The sequence below is a fragment of the Schistocerca gregaria genome, chromosome 7 (assembly GCF_023897955.1).
Source record: "Schistocerca gregaria isolate iqSchGreg1 chromosome 7, iqSchGreg1.2, whole genome shotgun sequence".
Classification (NCBI taxonomy): Eukaryota; Metazoa; Arthropoda; class Insecta; order Orthoptera; family Acrididae; genus Schistocerca; species Schistocerca gregaria.
Genome location: NC_064926.1, coordinates 241,890,295 through 241,907,917, shown reverse-complemented (window position 1 = coordinate 241,907,917; position 17,623 = coordinate 241,890,295). Strand labels below are relative to the sequence as shown.

The following is a 17,623-nucleotide window of genomic DNA, read 5'->3' as shown; positions in this document are numbered from 1 at the left end:
CGAAGGAATCGTGTTATCAAAAAGAAGTCTACGGATGCCAGTGTCTGTCACTGTCCTCTATTTGTTTTGTACAAAAGGTGAGATTCTTCCTACATGTCGGTCAGGGTGTCTCAAGATGCTGTAGCGTAATGCTGAAACTTGTTGTTGTTGCGGTCTTCAGTCCAGAGACTGGTTTGATGCAGCTGTTCAATCTACTCTATCCTGTGTAAGCTTCTATATCTCCCAGTACCTACTCCACCCAACGTCCTTCATCTCTTGGTCTCCCTATATGATTTTTACCCTCCACGCTGCCCCCAATACTAAATTGGTGATCTCTTGATGCCTCAGAACATGTCCTGCCAACCAGGCCCTTCTTCTAGCCCAGTTGTGCCACAAATTTCTCTTCTCCCCAATTCTGTTCAGCACCTCCTCATTAGTTATGTAATCTACCCATCTAATCTTCAGTACATTTCGAAAGCTTCTATTCTCTCCTTGTCCAAACTATTTATAGTCCATGTCTCACTTCCATACATTTCTACGCTACATACAAATACTTTCAGAAACGACTTCCTGGCACTTAAATCTTTTACTCGGTGTTAACAAATTTCTCCTCTTCAGAAACGCTTTCCTTGCCATTGCCAGTGTACATTTTATATCCCCTATACTTCGACCATCATCAGCTATTTTGCTCCCCAAATATCAAAACTCAATTACTACTTTAAGTGTTTCATTTCCTAATCTAGTTCCCTCAGCGTCACCCGACTTAATTCGAAACTTCTAGCAAAAATAAAATAAAATTGGAAATTGAGACGAATAAAGGTCTTTTGATTTGACATTTTATAAGGGTGACTGCACTCTTTTGACTTGTTTGATGCAGCCTGTTACGAATTCCTTTGTTGTACCAACTTCTTCATTTCAGAGTACACTTACACCGTGCGCCATCGATTATTTCTTGGATATTTTCCAATCTCCGTCTTCCCCTACAGTTCTTACCCTCTACACCTCCCTCTGCAGCCATGAAAGTTACTTCCACATGTGTTAATACACGTCCTATCATGCTGTCCCTGCTCCTTGGCAGAGTTATCCATACGTTCCAGTGGTTAGCACACTGGACTCGCATTCGGGAGGACGACGGTTCAACCCCGTCTCCGGCCATCCTGATTTAGGTTTTCCGTGATTTCCCTAAATCGTTTCAGGCAAATGCCGGGATGGTTACTTTGAAAGGGCACGGCTGATTTCCTTCCCAATCCTTCCCTAACACGAGCTTGCGCTCCGTCTATAATGACCTCGTTGTCGACGGGACGTTAAACACTAACCACCACCACCACCATACGTTCCTTTCTTCAGCGCTTGTGTCGAGAATCTCCTTTTACCTTACTAAATCAGTCCACCTAATTTTCAACAGTCTTCTGTAGCACCAAATCTTAAACGTTTCAATTCTCTTCTGTTTTCCTACAGTCTTTAATTCACCACCGTACAATACTATGGTCGAAATGTACATTCTCGGAAATTTCTTCCGAAAATCAAGGTCTATGTTTGGTTCTCGCAAACGTCTTCTGGCCAGGAACGACCTCTTTACCTCAGCCAGTCCGCATTTTATGTTCTTCTTGCTTTGTCCGTCATGGGTTATTTTGTGTTGTTTGAGACTTCCCTGGCGTAACAATTTCGAGGGAAAATCTCTTCAGTCAGCGGTATTGAAACCTAAATGTTTCGCGTGGTTTGTGAACGACACTTTTGTAGTTTGGCCACATGGAGCAGAAACGCATCCTGCATTTTTGGAACACCTTAATTCCCTTCACCAGACCATCTGCTTCACCATAGAAGTGGAGAAAAATGGAGACCTCCCTTTCTTAGATGTCTTGGTCCGGAGAAAAGAAGTTCCTTGGCTAAAAGTTTGTTTTGTGAACAGACTCACACTGAGCTATATCTACGAGGTACGAGCTGCTGTCACCCATCTCAAGGCAGTCGCTATTACGGACTCTCGTTCATAGGACTAGAATTACCTCAGATGCAGGGAGCTTATCAGCGGAGCTTAGCCATCCTCGGTCTATGCTTATACAAAATCGGTACTCTGATAAACAGATCCGTAATGCATTTCAACCTGCTCGCACTAAAGCTCAAGAGGAAACGGAGAACACTACGAGGATAATTTTTCTACTCTATGTTGGTGGTGTGTCCTTTAAGATTGGAAAGCTGTTCAAGAAACATAGGTCCTCCAGAGCAATAGCAAATTATGCTAGGTTCCATTAAGGACAACCTGATCTAAGGAGACCAGGGATGTATAAAATCCCGTGCGAGCATTGAAAATCATACATTTGAAAGACGTGTAGCACTGCTGAGGATAGATGCGTTGAACGTAGACGTCAGACCAGACTGCGTCAACCAGAAAAGTCAGCTGTGGCTGAACACCATCTTGAACGTGACACACCATGAGTTACTGATATACAAAGATCCTGTCGTCAACTTTCACGTACTGGGAAAAATGGTTCAAATGGCTCTGAGCACTATGGGACTTAACATCTGAGGTCATCAGTCCCCTAGAACTTAGAACTACTTAAAACTAACTAACCTTAGGACATCGCACACGTCCATGCCCGAGGCAGGATTCGAACTTGTGACCGTAGCAGTCGCGCGGTTCCTGACTGAAGCGCTTAGAACCGTTCGGCCACCGTGGCCGGCTCACGTACTGGGACTCGATCATTAAAGGAGCACTCGAAATACGTATAAGTAACGACCTGATTTATGGAGACCGGGATTTCAACTCAGCAAGGTATAGAACCAGCATTACTGGTATTAAGGCATCTTGAGCCGCAGACGAACGAATCCGAGTCGACAAAGTCGAAAATTCGGAGTCCGCCCACTTAAACTGGGCGCCAACACTCTGCCCGCGCGCGCACTGGACTGCGGTTTGTACCCTCGCTTTGTAGTGAAACTACGACTATTATGTAGCATCCACTTCTACGTGTCCTTCCATACGCCTTGCTCTTAAAATTTCTCATTCTGCGCTGCAACGCCTCAAATGAGATATCATGAATTTTGGTCTTGAATTCTTTCAGCTGATGCCACTCTCTTCTCCGATCTCATAGACTCGACTCTGATGGTCGCAAACGAAAGTCAGGAAATGAACAAATCCGGCAGTCTACAAGATGAAATAAAAGAAGAGGAGCACACTGAATTTTGAGAAACTCATTACCGAAGAATTATTGCGCAAATAATATATTTTCTGCAGTTTTCAAAAATGATTCAAATGGCTCAGATCACTATGGGACTTAACTTCTGAGGTCATCAGTCCCCTAGAACTTAGGACTACTTAAACCTAACTAACCTAAGGACATTACACACATCCATTCCCGAGGCAGGATTCGAACCTGCGGCCGTAGCAGTCGCGCGGTTCCAAACTGTATCACCTAGAACAGCTCGGCCACCCCAGCCTGCTCTACAGTTTAATGCATTCGCTAGGAGCGTGGGTAATACAGACAGAACCATATTTATGCTGTGTATACCTAATGTGTTATCGGCATCCTGCAATCTTACGCACAGAATTTCGTCTAGATCACAATTTCTTTTATTATTTTGTTTTAATTAAGATGCCTGTCTGCAATACGTACCATAAGCTCAAAGGAACACATGTAAGGACATAGAGTAAAATAACACAATGTACAAGACTGGTTCCCAAATGTCATCGTAACGAAAATCATAAAAATAATGAAACAATGAATATTATCATGACTAACCAGAGAGTCATTAGATAAGTCATACTCTTCTCTATTTCTTTCAGAGGAAACTTTGTGGCGCATAGTTACCTGACGCTATTTCAACAAATAACTCATCCAGAGTTACACTATATTACTCTTTCCATTCAATTACAAATAGTATCAAGGAGGAAGTCTCATTTTCGATTTCTGACGCTCGTGGAAACGAGACAGACGTTGTCTTCTTATTAATTTGCATATATAGGAGTCATACGTAATAATTCCAACTCCAAAGACGGCAGGTGCTGACAGCTGAGAATACTATAGAACCAGCAGTGCATAAGTCATACTTGTAAAATAACGACACGAATAATTTACAGAAGAATGGAAAAAACTGAAAGAAGCCGATCATGAGTCAGATTACTTAGGGTTCAAGAGAAATGTAGGAACGCCGAGGCAATACTGATCCAAGAAGATGAATTGAAGAAAGGTGCGCATGCATTTACAGCATTTAAAGATTTAGAGAAATCTTTTGGCAATTTTAACGGGAATGCAGTCTTTAGAATTCTGAAGGTAGCAGGGATAAAATACAGAAACCAAATGGTAGTTATCAGAGTCGAAGGACATGAAAGGGAAGCAGAAACAACGGAGTTTTTGCCTATGCTTTATGTTATTCAAGCTTTAAAGGAAACCGAAGACAAATTTAGAATGACAATTGAATTTTAGGGAGAGGAAATAAAAACTTTCAAGTGTGCTAATAACAGTGTAATTCTGTCACAGACAGCAATGGACTTGGTACAGCAGTTGAACGGAATGGATAGGGTTGTTGAAAAGATATTAAAAGATGAATGAAAACAAGATTATAAAAAGGGTAACGGAATGTAGTAAAAAGAAATCAAGTGATGATGAGTGAATTAGATTAGTAAATGAGACAGTAATTGCAGTAATGAGTTTTGCTCTTTGAGTTACAAAACAACTAATAATAGCGAAAGTAGACAGGATGTAAAACACAATCAGTAGCAACACAAAGATTCCAAGAAAAAAAAAATTGCTCTGAATACAAATTTAGATGTTAGAAATTCTTTCCAGAAGGCATTTATTTGGATTGTAATGCTCTCAGAAAGTGAAACTTGGATGATAAAGACTAGAAGAGACTAAAATTTTTTGAAATGTGGTGCTACAGAAGAATGCTGAAGATTTTATGGCCAGACAGAATAACTGCTAATGTGGTACTGGTCTTATATGGAGACTGTGGCACAATTTGACTAAAATAACGGATCAGTTGATAGGACACATTCAGTGGCGACAAATCAGTCTTCGCACTGAAAATTACAACACCAGGAGTCACATTATACAGTCAATACCAACATGTGATCTCTCAAAGATTTGTTCTAAAGCATTCTACTAGAAGTCTGTCTACTATCGTTCCATTTAAGTCAATTCATTCAGAAATAATTCTCAAAAAGTGGACATAAGACTACCATTATTATGATTAATACATTATTGATTTAACATCTTATTTCGTGGTGGGTGGATAACAGTTGTTTCGGATTAAGCTCTTCAAACTAAGGTATTAAGCAGAATGAGATTTTCACTTTGCAGCGGAGTGTGCGCTGATGTGAAACTTCCTGGCAGATTAAAATTGTGTGCCGAACCGAGACTCGAACTCGGGACCATTGCCTTTCGCGGGCAAGTTATGTCTTCTCAATATCCTTTCTTCCAGAAGTGCTAGTTCTGCACGGTTCGCAGAAGAGCTTCTTTGAAGTTTGGAAAGTAGGAGACGAGGTACTCGCAGAAGTGAAGCTGTGTGGACGGGTCGTGAGTCGCGCTTGGGTAGCTCAGTTGGTAGAGCACTTGCCCGCGAAAAGCAATGGTCCCGAGTTCGAGTCTCGGTCCGGCACACAGTTTTTATCTGCCAGGAAGTTTCAAGGTATTAAGGAACTTCACACACGCTTACTAGCGTAGGTATAGCTTCTGTTCAAAATGGATTATTCATGTCACCACGTACTTTAATTACATCCAGCAGATTGTGATGTCATGCCTACACACTAAGGACTCAAACATTAGAACAATACTCTAGGACTAGTCGTGGATGATTCTGTTTTTTAGCACACTGCATTTCATCAGAACGCTTACAACAAATCTGTCTTCCATTTGCCTTCTCTAATACTGATTTTTCTTAATTGTCCCATTTCATATCGTTTCTTAGTGTTACCAACAGACTCTTATACGAAGTGAAATGCTGGAAATGTTCACCACTGATCTTGTAATCAGATACTGTAGAGTACTTTCCATTTGTTACATGCATTATCTTGCATTTATCCGTGTCTGACATTGCAAACGTTTCCTAGTACTTACATAATTATGGAAATATAAACCCCACATTGTTAGAATGATATATCTATCAAAAATATTATTACCGTAAACAACACACAGGTATATCGCAAAGCTTTATTCACTGTAATGATGCTGCATACTATGAAGTGTGACGAGCGCTTTTCTGACTTACATTCTCAGATTATTTTCTGGTGATCATAGATCAGAACTTCATGACGTCCCTGTTCGTTGATTCCTGAATGGTTTAAAAACAGCGCAACATCGCTTGTTCGACCCTGAGGCAAACAGTATTTTAATGGTTGCCGTTCAGTCGGCACTTCTGCACTTTACGTTTATTTTTCAGTTACTCTGAGGAGCCCCCTACCCTCGACTGTAGCTGTGTGTTGGCGTTCGCAGAACGTCGGCTAATTATCACACCGCTCGTTACTTCCGCTAATCCTGATACCGTAGCTCGGATTTCAACCTTTAGAATCCCAAACTGCGTGAACTTCCAGTATAAAAAGTGCGTTAGCAGAAATCGTTTTCTCGTTTAGTCGTGAGGCAAGCAAAAACAAGCAGGAAGCGAAGCGTATTTTAAACTTTGCCCAAACAGCACTAGACTTTGTTAAGACAGCAGAACTGGTTGGGTCAATGCGAAGATGTAAGTATCAAATGGTACCGTAGACACAATCGGCTGAAGGTAAAATATTAATAAAAACTCTAGATTGAAAACTGGAAGACATATGATTCACACTTTCATAACCTACCAGAGGTTTTGAAATTCTGCACTAAGCAGTTTTGTAACGATTTGTGTATTACCAGTTACATTTTTCACTTTCACAGCATTCCCAGAGAATGCCACTTCTCTCGTTATTATCTACACTAGTCACTTTCCTCTTTCACAAGTGCACAACATCAATATTCCAGTTCACTAAACATCCTCTGCACTACCCCATACTCCAGTGAAGTTATGATTGATGTGCAAACAAAATGATTCTTTTCAGTTTCAATTTTTCTTGGCCACTGTTTCTATGATTTCACTTCCAAATTACTCGAATACTGTCATGACTAAGTTAATAGATCCGTAAAGCCCTTATCATTATAGTAGACATCCAACAACAACGACGAAGTAATTTTTGGCCATTTATTCAGACGTTCGAGCTTATCAGTTTGCATCTGTTCTTTAGATGCTGAAGAAAGGTCGCAAACACACACACACACACACACACACACACACACACACACACACACACACGCACGCACGCACACACACACTTACGTATCTTCCGTAACCTTGACAGTATTAATATGTTTAGAATTTTGCAGTGTTTTTCAGCTTAATGAAACAGTATAATCTAACAACGAACCACTGACCTCAGTGTAATGGATCGTCTTGCGTGCTTAGATACAGACAACCGGACTGTTAGATCACTTAATCTTGAGAAGAGAAATATGTAGGTGGTAGTTAACTGTAATGAAAACTAGCGAAGTAAGGTGGCAGGAAAAACAGCATTTCTGGTCAAATATATACAGGGTCATCAACACAAACATTACAAAACTGACAACTCCCAGTTTAATTCTGTTTCAAAATTTCTCCTTGCTTTCCTCCACAGTGTACTCATGTACAGATTGTATAACATCGAGGATATGTCACAAAGCTGTCTCATTCCTTTCTCAACCACTTCTTCACTTTCACGCCCTTCGACGCTTATAATTGCTGACTGTTTTCTACACAAGTCGTAAATAACTCTTCGCTCCCTGTATTTTTACCCCTGCTACCTTCAGAAATGCAAATAGTGCATTCCAGTCAACACTGTCAAAGCTCTTTTCCAAATCTAAAAATACTATAAACGTAGGTTCGCGTTTCTTTTCCTGTTTTACAATAGCTGTCTTAAAAACTTCCGTTGCAAAATTCTACAACATCGTTACTTAAGAAACAATACTCATGACAAGTACATAAATATAAACTTCTGAAAAGGGGATGATAGGCATTTTGAAATTCGCCGGCCGCTGTGACCGAGCAGTTCGGAACCGCACAGCTACTACGGTCGCAGGTTCGAATCTTGCCTCGGGCATGGATGTGTGTGATGTCCTTAGGTTAGTTAGGCTTAAGCTGTCTATGGGACTGATGACCTCAGATGTTAAGTCCCATAGTGCTCAGAGCCATTTGAACATTTTTTTTTAATTTTATCATGAGAAAACAAAAGCCTATAAGAGCAACGGGTTACAGCTAGTTGCTTGTAAATTACCTCCAATTTCAATGGTTGCAGTGTTCTAATACATGAATAACGAATAATAATTATTGTTTGTGTTAAAACGAGAAAGCAAAGAAAAACAAAATACGGCAATGACATAGGCAACTCCAACAACTCCAATGGTCAAGCAGTTAGTAACTTCACAATTTTTGGCCACAGGCAGGACATCAGGTTGTTTGAAATTTAGTGTGTTAATGCCCACTAATACCATCAGCAAGCATTTTTTAAATATTTGTCCGAAAATAGTATTCGCGGCTGACCGCGTAATATCTGAAAATGCGTCCCGGACGGGGTACAATGCAAGCGCCTCGCTCCTCTCTCCCACTCTTCCAAGGAAGAGACTGAAACCTATCTCGTCCCGGATTCGATCCGCCGGAGCCAGTTGCCCGCGCGCTCTATATGCCATGCGCGGGCAGAGTCTCACGTCTCTACAGCTGCACCTTCGTTAGCCTGAAGACGTTTCCCAGCTACAAATGTCTTTAACTGTTTAAATAGATGAAATTCAGAGAATCGCTAATCAGGTGACCAGAGTGTATGCTGCAACAATTACTACCCTAAATACCCATCATGCCACTGTCAAGATATCTTTGTTTGCAGATGTTCCCTGCTGATGAACAGTGATTTTTCTTCTTTTCAATCCAGGCTTATCCTGTGACAGCTGCTGCCAATTGCGATAATAGTCCCATGAAGACGGTGTGCAGCAGACGTCAAATCAGCATATTCAAATCATTGGCATTTCAGCATAACCGCACAAAGTAGATGGCAGTGACACTGTCTACATTCTGAATAGAAGGAAAGGTTACGCAGAGTGATTCTCATTCAGGAATAGCATGAGAACGTTGATTGTTGTGTGAAGACCGTGTTATGCCTCGTGTAAGAAGGAGAAACATCTGCTAGCGCGTGCCAGCGTTCGTCTTCGACAGCATTGTAGTGTGTCAAGCCTGCAGTCTGCGTTGCACTACATTGCGTTAGTAGGTATCCCACGACTGTCATGCGAATATGGAATTTGTGTGTTCAGGAGAGCCATACTCAACGCCATGCACAGTCTCAGTGGCCGGCACGACTAGCGCCCGAGAGGACAGACATAATATTCACTCGGCCCTACAGAATCTTACAGACAAGTCGTGAACTTTACGTCAGGAAATGGGCGTGTTCTCAGCAAGACAAGTACCCACACGTGCAGTACAACGACGTTTGGAGCACCACGGGCTACCAGCTCGGACACCATGGTTGTGGCTTCCAACGATGCGGCAGCAGCGACAGCCGCGCCGACCACACTGGGCACGGGAGCCACACAATAGTAATCTCTTCAGGCGTGTCATGGTTCTGTGTACAGTACGATGCTGGTCGTATCAGCGTGTGGCAGCTCCGAGGACACCAAATTTCACCGTATTCCATTCATCATCGCCATAGGGATAAGATGTCATTGGTTGTCATTGGATGTATGACAAGGTCACCATTGGCTCGCTAATTTGGCCAGCGGCTGATGAGTTAAATCAGTGTACTTTCGGATACTTTCAATCTTCCGTTCTACAAGTAATAACTGAGGTTCACTTGTGGTCTAACTGTAGCGTGGCTGACTAATAATCAAAACGTCCTGTGGCCTGGGCTCTAAAGACCACACTGCTTAAGTTTGGGATAAATATCATCAGTGATGGCAGCCGAAGACTTCCGGCATAAGAAGCCACACTCGTTCTGCCAAAGGTCTTGTCAAGAGGTCGGAGAAATGGATAGAGGACTGGGCACTCTCTTCCTCTTGACGTGAGAAACTGCCCTTGCAAGGCGAAACACTCATGACCAAAGACATGCAGAAGGCAATGGAAACCACTGCATTAAAGACACATGTGTATCCCCAGGACATACGACCTGTAATTGAAAATGTGTCACGAAGAACTCTGTATTGACAAAAAGATTCCCCACTAATCGCCCATTCTGACCTCCCGGAGGGGACTACCAATTGAGAGGCGACATGAGAAGAAGACGGAAGAACCAACGACGGAATAACATTCTACGAATCGGAGCATGGATGTCAGAAGTTTGAACGAAACAGTTGGTAAATGTGAAAAGAAAAATGCAAAGTCTCAATTTAAATGTAGTGGGTTAAAGATGTTAAATGGAAAGATGATTCCTGATCAGACGAATATGGGATAATTTCAACAGCTGCAGGAAATTGTATAACACTAGTGGGATTCGCTACGAACAGGAAAGTAGGGTACAAAGTGAGTTACTGTGAACAGTTCGGTGATAGAGTTATTCTTATCAGAATAGACAGCAAACCAACACCGACAACAATAGTTACGATATCCATACCGAGGTCGCAAGCAGAGGATGAAGATATAGAGAAATTATACGAGGATACTTAATGGGTAATTCAGTACTCGAAGGGGAATTAAATCTAATAATTATAGGCGATTGGAACGCGGTTGTAGGGGAAGGAATAGAACGAAGGGTTACGGGAGAATATGATATTGGGAGGTTGGAATGAGAAAGGGGAAAGGACTAATTGAGTTCTGCAATGGTAATACCGAATTCACTGTTCAAAAATCACAATAGGAGGAGGTGTTCACGGAAAAGATCTGGGGAAACTGGAGGGTTCCAGCTAGATTGTATCATGGTCAGACAGAAATTCCTGTATCAGATATTGGATTGCAAGGCGTATTCAGGCACAGATATAGAATCAGATCATAGCAATGATGAAGAGAAGACTGAAGTTTAAGAGAATCGTCAGAAGGACAATGTGGAAGAATGTGAGATACTGAAGTACTGAAGAATGACTAGTTTGTTAAGAATGCGATAAGGAACACCACAGTTGGGAGTTCAGCTGAAAAGGAATAGACATCTCTAAAAAGTGCAATCACAGATGCTGGATAGACAAACACAGGAAGGTAACTGCGAAGAGACGCTGAGTGACAAAAGGAGTATTTGAACTGATCGACGAAAGGAGGAATTACAAACATTTCAGGGAATTTCAGGAATACAGAAATATAAATCACTTATGAATTAAATAAATAGCAAGTACAGGGCACCTAAGGCGAAATTGCGGCATAAAGAATGTGAAGGAATCGAAAAATGTTACTGTTGAATGGACTGACCGACTATAGAACAGTCAAAATAACCTTCGGGGAAATTAAAAGCAAGGGCGGTAACATTAAGAGTTCAATGGGATTCCACAGTGAAATGTAGAGGCGAGAGCAGATAGATGGGAAGAGTACACTGGGGGACGACTTGTCTGATGATGTGAGAGAAGAAGAAATTGAGGTCGATATGGAAAAGATAGGAGATTCAGTATGAGAGCCAGAATTTAAAAGACCTCTAGAAGGCTTGAGATAAACTAAGGCAGAAGGGATAGATAATATTCCGTCAGAACGTCTCAAGTCTTTGGGGTGAACCAAACGTCTACTTAACTTGATGTGTAGAGTCTATGAGACCAATGACTTACCATCAGTCTTTCGAAAAAATGTCACCCCCACAAATCCCGAGATAGAGAGGGCAGATAAGTGCGAAAAGTAACACATAGTCAGCATAACGGCCCATGAAAACAAGCTGCTGAAAAGAATAATACAAAAGAAAAGAAAACAAAATTGAGGATCTGTTAGATGACGACCACTTTGGCTTTAGGAAAGGTAAAGGCACCAGAGAGGCGGTTCTGAATTTACACTCAACAATGGAAGCAAGGCTGAAGATGAATCAAGAAAAGCTCATAGGATTTTTCGACCTGGAAAAAGCGTCCGACAATGTAAATACGGTGTAATACATTCAAAATTCTGAGAAAATCACACCGAAGAACCAATGACGGAAGCCAAAGAAATATTCAAGAGTTGGATTACAATTCAGGGTGAAAGGATGTCAACGGCAAGATTTGCTGCTGACATTGCTGATCTCAGTGAAAATGAAGAAAAATTATAGAATCTTCTGAGTGGCATGAGCAGACTAATGGGTACAGAAAATGAGTTGAGTAAACCCCAAGTGAGAAGTGATGAGATGTTGGATAGCCCCTGAAATACGGAAAGACACTGCTCGAGACGCAGCTTCGCTAGAAAGGTTGAAGTTAACACTAATAACGGAACGACAGCAAGTTAAACACCGAAATATAAAATTATTAGTGCTGAATGAGTATTAATTTTTCTTTACTTTTATTTACAGAAATATATATGCATGTGATCCGTCCATACATAAGAGTATTAAAAAAAATATGTATGTGTGTACGTATGTTGCACAACTCCTCATAAAGCACTCGACCGATATCAACCAAACTTGGCACACGTATCATTTACTGTCTGAAAAAGAATCATTTACTATCAAAGGGATGGGGGGCGAAAATCGTTGTAGCCCACGATGCGCGAATGCCCACACTTCAGTCATCCAATATTTGAGAATGAGAGCACTCAATGACCTGCAACAAATTTCACATTTAATTTCAAACCTCTACGAAACTTTTTCTTGCTGACAACCACCACAAAATAATGAAAAGAGAAAAGTTTTTCACTTACTACATTTTCGCTGTTCATGCAGTAAAGCTGGCCATATGAAGCACGACCTTTTAATTTATTACATCTTTCCTATTAATTATATTCGTGACACCTTTTGCAGACAGTATTCGCATATGCCACTGAATGTACCAGCAAAATTATATCATCGTACAACAGACAGTTCAGGAGATACGAGTTTATAAACACTGAGATGAGCGAAAAAATGCCGCAACATGCCAGACTTTAAATTTATTACTTCTTTACTACTAATTCTACTGACATGCTTCGTAGACAGTATCTCCATATGTCGCTGAATATACTTGCAAATATATATCATTGTAGGATGAAAAGATCAGAAGGTATGACGCTAAATACTGAGTTGCGAGAGAAATTGCTGCATCAAGTGTGGCGTTTTAATTTATTACTTCTTTACTATTATTTCTATTCGCAACACATTTCGTAGTCAGTATCCATAAACCTGGGATACATACTGCTTACTATTAGGAAAGAAATAATTGGGGGGGGGGGGGGGGAGTTAAAACCACCAACCTCTTACTGGGGTGAGCATGGTAATGTGGAGAGGGAATGGGAGCGGGGAGGGGGAAGGAGATGGATGGACAGCAAGTGGAATGGAGGAGACGGACACTGATAGGGATAGATAGAGAAAGAAAGGAGGAGATGAGCAGGGATAGTGGGAAGGAGGAGATGGCAGAGAGAGAGAAGGGGGCGAGGAAATGGACGGAGAAAGGGAGCAGGAAGAGATGGATAAACAGAGGAGGGAGGAGATGAATTAAGGGGGGTGGGGAGGACGAGGGAGGTGGACAGAACGGAAAGGAGCATAGGGAGAGACGGGTGAGGAGCAGATAGACAGAGAAAGGGGTGGAGGAGGTAGACAGAGAAAGAGTCTGGAGGAGATGGACACGAGGGGATGAAGGAAAAGATGGACTGGTTAAAGACTGTAATAACTGTATATTACCTAGGCAAGGCCATACTGCTGAAGTCGTCTCAGAAGCCTATGACCTGCCGCTAGAATTTACCTACCTCCAAAGAGTCTTCTGAGAAAATGCCTACCGTCAACACCAGGAATCACAGGCCATTTCTGGTGAGACTTAAGGAAAAACACTATCAAACAAGAAAGCTAGATACAGTACTTCCGGATTTGCCCTTGCCTGGCACGGTGTTGGTAGAGATCAGTCGCCTCCTAGAGAGGCCCCCAGAAAAAATACAATACCTCATGAGGCCTGTGAAGGACGATCTAGGGCTTAGAAAGCCTAGAGTGTACAAAATATCACGTCGATGTAGCTACGTTAGGTAAAAAGCACGCAGTGTAGAGCAAAGCAATATGCAACACCAAAGATGCTTGCGCCTGCGCTATGCGGAAAAATCCTCCGTGACAGAACACGCTTTAGGAAATCGACAGTGGTTCAAATGCCTCTCAGCACTATGGGACTTACCAGCTGTGGTCATCAGTCCCCTAGATCTTAGAACTAGTTAAACCTAACTAACCTAAGGACATCACACACATCCATGCCCGAGGCAGGATTCGAACCTGCGACCGTAGCGGTCACGCGGTTCCAGACTGAGCGCCTAGAACCGCACGGCCACACCGGCCGGTGAAATCGACAGTGGATTATGTTCCTACGAAACATCTGTCAATACGAGGACAAACGGATTTTGGGATACCGTTATGAAACAAGCCATAGATAAAAAATATCTGAAAACGCCATCAATCCGACGTCGTTTCGAAACTCAACACAGCCTGGAATCCGACCGCCACGAGCTTGAAGGTGAGAGGGATGCGGGACGAAAACATTAACATATGTGGAGAGAAAGCGAGCTCCATTCACGTCACAGATAGCAGAGCCGCTATATAACGATGAGGCCACGGCAACACGTGAATCTTTCAGCGTCTGACAATGGCCGAGGAGATTTCGGTCGGAAGAACGTGAGATTCTGACCATCTGATGCATTTGCGAATTCAAGAAGATTTTACTGATTCACATTGGCACGAGATCGTGCGTTTATACATAACATTTATGGTGGTGGTAAGTTTCTGTGGGACCAAACAGCTGAGGTCATCGGTCCCTAGGCTTACACACTACTTTATCTAACTTAAACTAACTTACGCTAAGGACAACACACACACCCCTGAGCGAGGGAGGACTCGAATCTCCGACGGGGGAAGCCACGCGAACTGTGGCAAGACACCTTAGACCGCGCGGCTACCCCGCGCTGCTAACATTTAAGTTGTGAATCCATAAACAAATTACTTACCGGACTCTCGACTTTTACATTCGGCTTTTATCTTCTGAAGTAGTTGGTAATCGGTTCCACAAATAAACTCCGACATGCCCTTCAACTTTTAGTTGCTGTATTTCAATCAATAGCATGTGCAGTGTAGAAATAATTGTCACTTTTTTAATGAAATCTGTATATTTTCGCTTATCAACGTCGAACGATCTTGGTGATTGCCTTTAATGTTGATATAAAGATTCAGTTACACAGCTTCCCAGCTCCTATGGCAGATCTCGTGTCTTTTCCCAATGAATCATCATTTTCCACACAGCTAGTATGGCAGTTTGACGCAATAGCAAAAAAGAAATCCTGCAGCCAATCGGGACCAACCGATCTCTGAATCATCCTCTGCCTGTGGCGTCACTCGATACGATGTGGAGGGTCATGTTGTCGGCACACTCCTCTTCTGGACATTGTCAGCTTCCTTCACCTTGCAGTCGCTACTTGTCACTCAACTAACTCCTCAATTGACGTCATGAGGTTGAGTGCAACCCGTACAGGTCCTCTCGCGATGAAAAAAATCGCAGGCAATCGAACGCGGGTCCTCCAAGCATAGCAACCTGACACGCTAACCACTGAGTTACGGAGGTGACCACAGTTAAATGACATTCCTGAAAGTTGTAAAAGGGAACCTTTAAAGTCTTGGGAATAATACACAAGTGAATAAATTTTCTTATGTAAGTGAAAGACATTGCCTAGGGTAGTCCTGGTCGGAACGCAACAGGGTAACAGCTCGGTTCGCTCTGTCCTCTCTCTCTTTGCCTTGGGCTCACTGACACGTCGCTCCACCCAACAAGTGTTAACTGTAACATGAGAACGCATACCGTTAAGGAGACTGACATAACGAAACTGCCTACTTTGGATAATGAATGATTCTGTCATGCAGAAGAGAGTTTGCAAAGTTGATGGTTTCGTTTCTATGAATTTTTCGTTTTTGAAGACCTAGAAGCACCAGTACTCCTTATACAACTTACAGACCACAGGGCTGTCAGATTTTACAAGGAGGCCGCACTAAAATCGGATTTTTGTAACTTTTCCTATTTATGGTACCTGAAGCTAGAACTCAATTGCCAATTGCCAAAATCTGTGTGACACGCCTCTTAATTTTTTTTTTTTTTTTTTTAGAAAATCAAGTTTGAAGTTTTCTTTAAAACTTGGACGATTTTTTGATGGGCCGTATGGCACTGTATTAGAATGTTTGCATGCTTTATGGGTACCACCGGTTCGATTTCCAACTATTGGAAATTTTTAAACAAATGTGAGTTTCAGACTATTTCCCTGAAGCCTTAAATAGATAATGAGGAAAACAAAAAGGTGGTGTTCGAGTTTGATAACCGCTGGTTCGAGTCTCGTTAAGGCCATTATTTTTTTTCTTTTTTCCGCCATTCAAACATCAATTTCATCAAATATATGCAAATTAACATACTTGTATTAGTAGTTTGTATGACAAGTCAATTCTTCTTATTTATAATTACATATTGCACATAAAATTCCAATTTTCATTGCAAACATAAATTCTAAATTACTTATTACTTAATGACAAGGATTGTAAATTATTTTTTTACATCCTTAAGTATTTCAATTTCACGGGAATGCTCGTAGAACATGCATCTTCGTCTAAAAATTCGCAACAACTGGGAATAGAACCCCAACATGCCACATAGTCATTCCAACCGAAAGTCCTCCTCATGTTAGTGAATTAAAACAAGAATATTTTTCTCGGCAATTTTATTTTCACTTGAAAGTCTCTACTTTAATCTACTTTTCTATAAATACCCATCAGGATTAAGGCACTTATCGTATCGCTGCACCACCAACTTTTGAATACCATCCTCGTACAAATCTGGGACATTATTAGACGATCACTGCAACACGGTCGTTCTATATCTTCATTATCATCTTGTCACTGACAAGAAGTTGCATCTTCAAATGCAGCAACGCACGTTAGCCAGTGGGTGCTAGATCCGGGCTGTACAGAGGGTGACCAGGTTGTTCACAGCCAAATGATCCTATCAGCTCTTGCGTTCGACTGGACTAACATTGTCACTGAGCAAAACAATCCCCTTTCTCAGCATGCGCCTTTTGTTTTGGATTGCACGGAAACCTTGTTTTAAGGTCTCACAATAAGTTGTGGATGTAATGGTGCCACCACGATGCAAAATATCCACAAAAAGCAGCACATATGATTGTTCACAGTCTCTGTTGGACTGCTCACCATCTTGTGAAGGACTCGTCTCCGTGGCAGCAGAAAAAAATGTATCATGCACGCCGTCAAATTTTTGCGCCACCTCTGCGTCCTGCGAAGGTGGCTTAGTGGTCTATTCTGATGTCTTGTGGCGTTTAGGCGACTTTTTCTTCCGGCAATATATATCGATGTCTGAGGAATAAAGAGATTTGCGTCGTTCCGGTACGAAAGCTATTATGTGGTCTTGGGTCTCCGTAAGAATCTCGTGGGGTATCCTTGTGAACTTCGAGTGCGGGCGTGTCCGGTTGTAAATCATGTTCGGGGGCGGCACTGCCTCCGGGTGTATCAGCCCTGAGAGACCCTCACGAACTGCGTCTTGCGGGGGTTGGACGTGCAGTGTCGCTGCATAGGTGATTGGAATGGCGGTTGTGG

At 42.0% G+C, this 17,623-nt stretch overlaps 1 protein-coding gene across 2 annotated transcripts in view; it reads left to right on the top strand.

Moving 5' to 3' along the window:
* The window catches only part of LOC126282106 (glucose dehydrogenase [FAD, quinone]-like), a 230,275-nt gene that overhangs the window by 208,057 nt on the left and 4,595 nt on the right, over positions 1-17,623 (top strand). The gene's annotated exons all lie outside the window — the stretch shown is intronic.